Raw genomic sequence first — 8,343 nt, 5'->3', positions numbered from 1 at the left:
GTTTCTCCATCTCTGTTTATTTACGTCGAAATCATCGTTATTAATTTACGTTACTTGCATTACCGTTAATTTACTTAAACCAACTAAATAACCTAAAATCCTACTCACCAACAGTTGTAAATCCAGTTATAAACCTTGTCGAGCCCTAAGGTATGGACGATCCCTTACTCGACATATCCTACCAAACCCATATGAGTAAGGTATCTTGACTAAATAGACGACTAACAAACTCTGGACTTTGGACTTTGGTCTTCGGACTTCGAACTGTGGACCTCGGACTTAAGTATAAAACTAAAATGTGAAATTAACATTTATCAGTTCTTAAGGTGGGTTCTCATAGGGATGTGTTAAAACACAAACTCTCTGATAGATTCACTCAAGTTTCGTTCTCTCAAATGCAGCAAGTATTTATATTTCTCACATACACGAATGACGTCTAAAGAAAACTGTGGTCGATTGATCATAATTGTCACTTACTATCACACCATCCTATTCTTAATTGAGCTAGAGGTCTTTTATTAGGAGTTACGGGGTTAGGGTGATGGTTTATAAGTAAAAAGGAAGGAAAAAACAAAATTTGATAAGTTGAGAAATTGGGACTTCGTGATACTTGTAACTAGAGAAGAACCTCGTTTTGTTCTTTGGTTTCGAATTGTGATTCATTCTTTAGCCCTTTGGCTTTGTGACTCCATATGATTTTGATTTTTGGGAGTTCTAACTTTGCTTTTGTTTCTTTTTTCAGGGAGTGACTCTTAAGGACAAAAATGCCAAAAAAGTAACTCTCAAGGACACCTTTTTATTTTTGTAACTCACAAGGACCGGGTAGATGAAAGGTCAAGTATACCCTTAACGCGAAATAAAAAATGGATCAGGTAGATGGAATATCAAGTATACCCCTAACGCAAAAATAATTAACGTCCCGGCCCAGACGAAACAACCCGGTGTATTTAGTATGAACATTGAATGTTCATAGTCCTTGGGTATGAACATTGATTGGGTATGAACATTCAATGTTAATAATCCTTAGGTATGAACATTCAATGTTCATAGTCCTTTGGTATGAACATTTGATTTTCATACTCCTTGGGTATGAACATTCAATGTTCATAGTCCTTTGGGGATGAACATTCAATGTTCATAGTCCATGGGTATGAACATTGAATTGTGTATGAACAATGGATGTTCATACCTATTTTGTGTATGAACAATGGATGTTCATACCCACCAAATATAGGGTATTACGTGTCATGTCCTAAATAAACGGTTTCGTGTCCACTTCAAATACAGTTCCAACTACTCTTTTTGCACACATTTCCAAAATAGCAAAAGCAAAAAGAAAACTAACACAAAAATAGTAAAACCCTAGATTCATTTTTAAACCAAAATTGTCTCCAAAATCAAAATCAAAATATATAAAATAAACGAAAATTTGTGCAATATTGAGAATTGTAACAAGCCTAGGTATGAGAACGACATTTACTGTGAAGAACACAAACAAGAAATATCAAATGTCATACAAATTATTGTAAATGATACCATTGAAGAAAAAGGTGGAGGAGATAAGGAGGAGAATAGAACAAAAGAAGGAGTTGTTGAGAGTGAAGATGATGAGAAAACAGATACCGATGATGATGATGGAAATGCAGAAGAAGATGAAGAAAAAGAAGAACAAGAAGAACAAGAGGAAGACGATGCAGAAAAAAAAGAAGATTTAAAGGTTTTTTTTTTTAAATTATTGTTTTTATATTTTGCAAGAAAGTGGTATGAACAATGAGTGTTCATACGTCTGTTTTTGCATGTTAGGATTTGAATATGTTAGGACCGCATAGAATAGGAAATAGGCATGAACATTCATTGTCCATACTCATATTCATGTAGTATAGCATGATATTAAATGTGTATGAATACTGATTTTTCATAACTTTGTTTTGCATCTTAGGATTTGAATGCTGGAAATCAAGAAGCACATCAACAACAAGATGGAGGAGAAGATGATTTGGAGGTTCCAATAAAGGTACATTTACATTAGTGATTACTCATAATTCTGTATGAACATTAATTGTTCATATTCCATTGGGTATGAACATTAATTGTTCATAGTCCCTGGGTATGAACATCAATTTCATACCTTTACAATAACAAAACTATGTTTATAATTTGCATGTTTGACCTTCAATTATTTGCAGTCCTTAATCCGAGGAAGGACGAAAAGAAATATGGGGAAGAAGAAGAAAGTCGATAAGTCCCCTGTGAGTAGATTTGTGAGTAGAAAGATATCTTTGAGATCTAACACACCAAACAAAAAATTATGTTTGAGGTCTGCATAAAAAAAAATGAAACCAGAGTCGAGCAGCGCTGCCGGCCAATCTAAAAAACTTAAGACAAAGAATACTAGTAAAGGGAAGGTTGTGGTAAAAAAAAAATAATAAAAGGAAGGTTGTGGTCAAGAAAACTAGGAAAGAGAAGGTGGTGGAAGAGAATGAAGATGAGGAAGATGAGAAGGAGAATGTTAAAGGTAGCATAGTAGCACCTATGTAGCTGCAAAGTACCTTTTCACACATGATAAGTTTGGTACAAAAACTTAAAGAAGTGGGATTCCAAAAGAACATGTCGATGAAATGAAGAAGACGCTGTTCTGGTTTATGTTTGATGCGTTATACAACTGTGGGATTGATGAAGGAAACAAATTCAAGCCAAACAAAGAAATATTCTATCTCTTAGACAATTTCAAATCAGAACCTGAGGAGGCATTTAAGATTGGTAAGAGAATGGTAAAGCTAATTGTAGAGGAGGTTACTCTCATGTTTGGGCTGCCTATCACAGAGACTTTGGTGCAGTTAAATAGGACTGTTCGAGATGATGAAAAGAAAACCACCTTCATTAAAAAGTACTTTAGTGATGCCAACACCAGGTATTCCAAGTCTCATGTTGAAGATGGCATAATGAGGACTTTGGCAACCACTGATGAGCAATTAGCTGAAGATTTTGCAAGGCTGACGTCGCTTTTCATGTTGGTTACATGTTTATTCAACAATGCCAATTACAGAGCATCATGGCCATTGATCAAGGCTGTTGACAGCTTGGATACACTTAGAAGTCTGTCTTGGCCAATTGCCATACACAAGGAGTTAATTGATGCTACCATTGAATACAAAGAAGCAAAAAAAAACACACAATTAATGGATGCACTATAATATTTTTGGTATATTTCTTTAACTCAATATCTTTAATTTATGGTTGTTTGTCTATTTTTAGAACAATTTGTGGGTATGAAAATTTGTAATGTTCATAGTTATTGATGGATATGAACACTCAATGTTCATAGGTATTGGTGGATATGAACAATGAATGTTCATACATGGATACCTATTGGTGGGTATGAACAACCAATGTTCATAGCTATTGGTGGGTATGAACACTCAATGTTCATAGCTATTGGTGGATATGAACAACCAATGTTCATACATGGATACCTATTGGTGGATAGCTAATGCTGGGTATGAACAATCCATGTTCATAGCTATTTGGTGGGTATGAACAATGAATGTTCATACATGGATACCTATTGGTGGCTATGAACAACCAATGTTCATACCTATTGGTGGGTATGAACACTCAATGTTCATAGCTATTAGTAGATATGAACAACCAATGTTCATATATATTGTTAGGTTATGAACATTTATTGGTTTAATGTTTTGGTTTATTGGCGTGTGAATTAATATGACTTTCGTCATGAACATTGCAGTTTTGGTTTTGTGACCACTCTGTAGTCATTAAGAAGGTGGAGAACCATGAAACCAAATTCCTGAGGTGTGCAAGGTGGAATTTGAAGACCTTACTTGATGCATTCCGAAAGACACCAATAACAGAAATAGCTGCAAGTCAGATTGTTATTGATGCTGAAATAGCAACGGAGGATGAAAAGACTTTACTTCATGACATGTATAGTGATTTAATCACAAACCATGAAGTAACAGTCCAGTCTACTGTAGAAAACATTGATGCATTGAAAATGGAGAACAAAGAACTGAAGGAGAGGGTCATCGAGCTTGAAAAGCAAATTATGTCTTCCAAAGATGAAATTGAAAAGTTAAAGGCAAAGTTAAAGGATCAGCAAGAGAGGGATACATCTGATGAGGTTGAATTGCAACCTAATGAAATAATGGATGAAGTCCACCTACCGAAAGAAGTGCAGTAGGGCATCCTGATGAAGTCACGGATGCAGTCCACCCAGCTGAAGTGGAGCAGGGGCATTCTGACAAAGTGGCAACTGAAGTAACGGATGAAGTCCACCCATTTAAAGAAGTGCAGCAGGGGCATCCTGATAAAGTCACAGATGCAGTCCACCCGGCTGAAGTGCATCAGGGGCCTTCTGACGAAGTCACAACTGATGAAGTTTAGCAGAGTAAGTATGTCGGAGAACCCTTTGATGGTCCATCATTTGATCTTCGCGTAACCTTGTCACCTCTAGATAAAGATGAGGATAAGGATGTCGAGGGAGCCAAGAAACCTTGCTCAGTTGTAAAGCGAGTCAAGGAAAGTAAAGTGATTAGTGAGGATTTCATTGGTGATGGGCGGAAAAAAAAAGAAGAAAGGTGACACTGGCAAGGAAACTCTTGTTGATGACAGTACCGTTCGTCCTATGCTTGACCTGAAGACATGTCGATACTATATGGGTTCGGAAGAAACCCATTGAGAAGTCATTGACACGTTCTTTAAAATTGCGGACAGTGGGTAAGTTTAAGATACCAAAAAATAATATTTTGAGTAAATATCTTGTTTGACTAATGGTTATTTCTTATGGTTTTTGAAAAGCTATTGCTTAGTCAAATGGAACATTAAAATTCAAGGTGTTCTAGTTGAAGATATTCTATTTGATAGAGAAATTGATCACCAGGTATTTTTTATTCATACCATAATTGGACTATGAACAATTATTGTTCATACCCACAATTAGACTATGAACAATCATTGTTCATAGTCTTTAGCTATGAACACTCATTGTTCATACTCCAACAATAGGTATGAACAATCATTGTTCATACTCCAGCAACTTGCCAAGAATCTTGTAGCTATGAAAATTCTTTGTTCATACCACAATTGGACTATAAACATTCTTTGTTCATAGTCATAAGCTATTTATGTGATGCCAATTTAAAATAAACTTATCCATTCAACAGGTTATCGACTGGTGGGCGATAGAACTTCAACAGAGGAAGACTGGAAAAATAGAGACTTGTTTAGTATCTGCAAACTCTAAAGTGAATTTTTTATTACAAAAAAATATTGTTTCATTTATTATTATTGTCACATTCTTATTATTTCACACAATTGTTGACACAGATATTGTTGGAAGAAGTAGGATAGGAAACCATATTGAAGAGCATTGACTTCTCTTTGAAATTCATTGCCATTCCAATTCATTCGGACAATCATTGGACTCTTCTTGTGTTGGAGTTGGTGGAGGGACAACAAGCAAGATGGTATCACTTCAACTACCTAAGCCACATAAAAAAAGGGTTGGAAGTTGCAAAAAAATTGGTGAGTTCGACAATAAACACTTAAATTACATAATTTTTTTTATGTTGAAATATAAAGAAATAACTTATTATAATTTTGCAGAAGAAGGTACTAGTTGTGTCCATAAACAATCTTATCACAAAGGGGGATTTGAAAATCCAGCCTGTCAATAATAAAGGAAGAATTCTTTCACCAAAATGTCCTCAGCAAAATAATAGGTAATTATTTATTTATACTCTTGTGTTACATGTGTGAACTTTGATTCTTCATACCTATTGGGTATGAACAATGATTGTTCATACCTCATATAGCTATGAACATTGGTTGTTCATGCCTCATATAGGTATGAAAAGTTATGAATTGAATGACTTTTCATGCATCAGATAGCTATGAACAATCATAGTTCATGCCCATAGGAACTATAAACAATATTTGTTTATACACAAATACGTATGAATACAATTATTCCTCATATTTTAGCACTGATTGTGTATTCTCTAAATTGCAGCGTTGATTGTGGCATTCATGTTTGCAAAATGATGGAAATTTTGTATGAACAAGGTCATATGGATTTCTCTCACTTGATAAATGAAGAGGAAATATAAAACTTGAGCCCTCACATTGCATGCAGAATGCTTTCAGACTTGCTGAGAAGCTGTAGTAAAGATGATCATGATTTTCAGGAAAATTTTAGAAAGGGAATGTTTGTTGAATGAATGTGAGATTTTAAAAATGGAATGTTTGCTGAATGAATGCGATGAAGGCAAAAAAGAATCTATTTTGTGGTGTGTTTTGTGGACAATGATATTTTGTTTATGAAAGTTAAATATTGGTGTTATTAATGTGTTCTCTTATTATTATTTATAACTAATGTTCATATTATTTATATCCTTGTTCATAACTGATGCTCATATTTGTGGATATGAACAATTATTGTTCATACCTGCTTAAAGGTATGAACAATGAGTGTTCATATCTCCAATAGGTATGAACAATCATTGTTCATATATGTTTTGGGTATGAACAATCAATGTTCATATTATTTTCTTTAAGCAGGTATGAACACTCATTGCTCATACCCTCAATTACGAACATTAGCTATGAACAATGAGTGTTCATACCTATTGGAGCTATGAACAATGATCCAATAGGTATGAACATTGATCCAGTTATGAACATGGATTGTTCATACCTATTTGGGAGTATGAAAAATCACTGTTCGTACATCAACAGTGTTCATACATCAAATATGAACAATCATTGTTCATGACTACTTTGATTTCAAAAATAGTATGAACAATCATTGTTCATACCTCAACATGTGAAAAGACATTGAGCTATGAACATTGATTGTTCATACTTACGCATACATGTGAAAAGACATAATTACCCTCAAAAGCGGTTTCACTTTTGAGTGTTACGTGTCCATCATTTCTTGTTTTTACGCTTTCAATTTCACACATTTTGAAAAAAGAGTGCAAAGAAACCAAAACCAAAACCGCAAACCAAACCCTATATATTTTCTTACTTAACTCAAACAATACAACAAAATCAAAATCAAACCCAATAAAAATGTCAAACTCACCATTGGAAACCGACGAGAACTTGTGTGCAACGGAAAATTGCACGAATACTAGATTTGAAACCCAAGTTTATTTTCAAGAACACATCCAACAAATATCATCTATTATTGACAATATTATGGTGGATGATTTGATGGAGGAACAAGGAGGAGGAGAAACTACTGAGGATGATGATGAGAAAGCATATAATTTTGTCCTTAAGAGTATAAAAGAAGTTGATGAGAAATCATATGATGTTGGAGAAAATAAAGATGAAGAAGAGCAACTACAACAAGAACTGGGAGAAGAACAAGAAGAGGATGTACTAATAAACGTACATTTTTTAGTATGAACAATGAATTTTTTTGCAATGATAGTTCATAACTCTATTTCCTATGTTAGTGAATGTTAGTTTCTGCATGCATGTTGCATGGTAGGAAATATTAGTGTATGAACATTCAATGTTCATAGTCCTTGGGTATGAACATTGAATGTTCATAGTACACTAGATGTGAACATTCAATGTTCATACCCTAATAATCGGTAGGAACATTGAATGTTCGTACATGTTTATTAATTTTATGTATCATATCAACAAAAATTATGTTTATACTTTCCTACTTTTTTAATCTTGATATATGGATTTTATTAATTTGCAGAACTTACCCCATACACAGAAGAAAAGGAAGGCAGTGCTGACCACTGATGCCGGTCAATCTGTTGCTAAAAAAGGAATGGGCAATAATGAAGTGGAAGTGAAAAAGAAGGAAGTGGAAAATAAGAAAGATGAGAAGGTAACTCAGCTGCAAAGTACCTTGTCTTTTATGATAAGTCTTGTAAGAAAACTCAAGCAGAGAGGCATTCCAGAAAAACATCTCCATGAAATGAAGAAGACGTCGTTTTGGTACATGTTTGATGCATTGTCCAACAACATTATTGTAGAAGGAAACAAACCCAACAAGGAAATATTTTATATTCTGGACAATTTCACTGTACCTGAGGAGGCATTTCAGATTGGAAAAAATCTTGTCAAGTTCACTGTAGAAGAGGTCAGCCTAATGTTTGGAATTCCTGTGACCGAGACAATGGTGCAGCTAAACCGGATTGTCGGAGGTGATGAACGAAAAACAAGGTTCATTTTGAAGTACTTCGGTGATGAGACGGTCTGATATACCAAGGCTCATGTAGAAGATGGCATACAGAGGACCTTGGACGACCAAGAAGAGCAACACGCAGCTGAAGATTTTGCAAGGCTGGT

This window comes from Coptis chinensis, chromosome 5 (assembly GCF_015680905.1).
Source record: "Coptis chinensis isolate HL-2020 chromosome 5, ASM1568090v1, whole genome shotgun sequence".
NCBI classification, from domain to species: domain Eukaryota; kingdom Viridiplantae; phylum Streptophyta; class Magnoliopsida; order Ranunculales; family Ranunculaceae; genus Coptis; species Coptis chinensis.
This window is presented reverse-complemented; position numbering follows the sequence as displayed.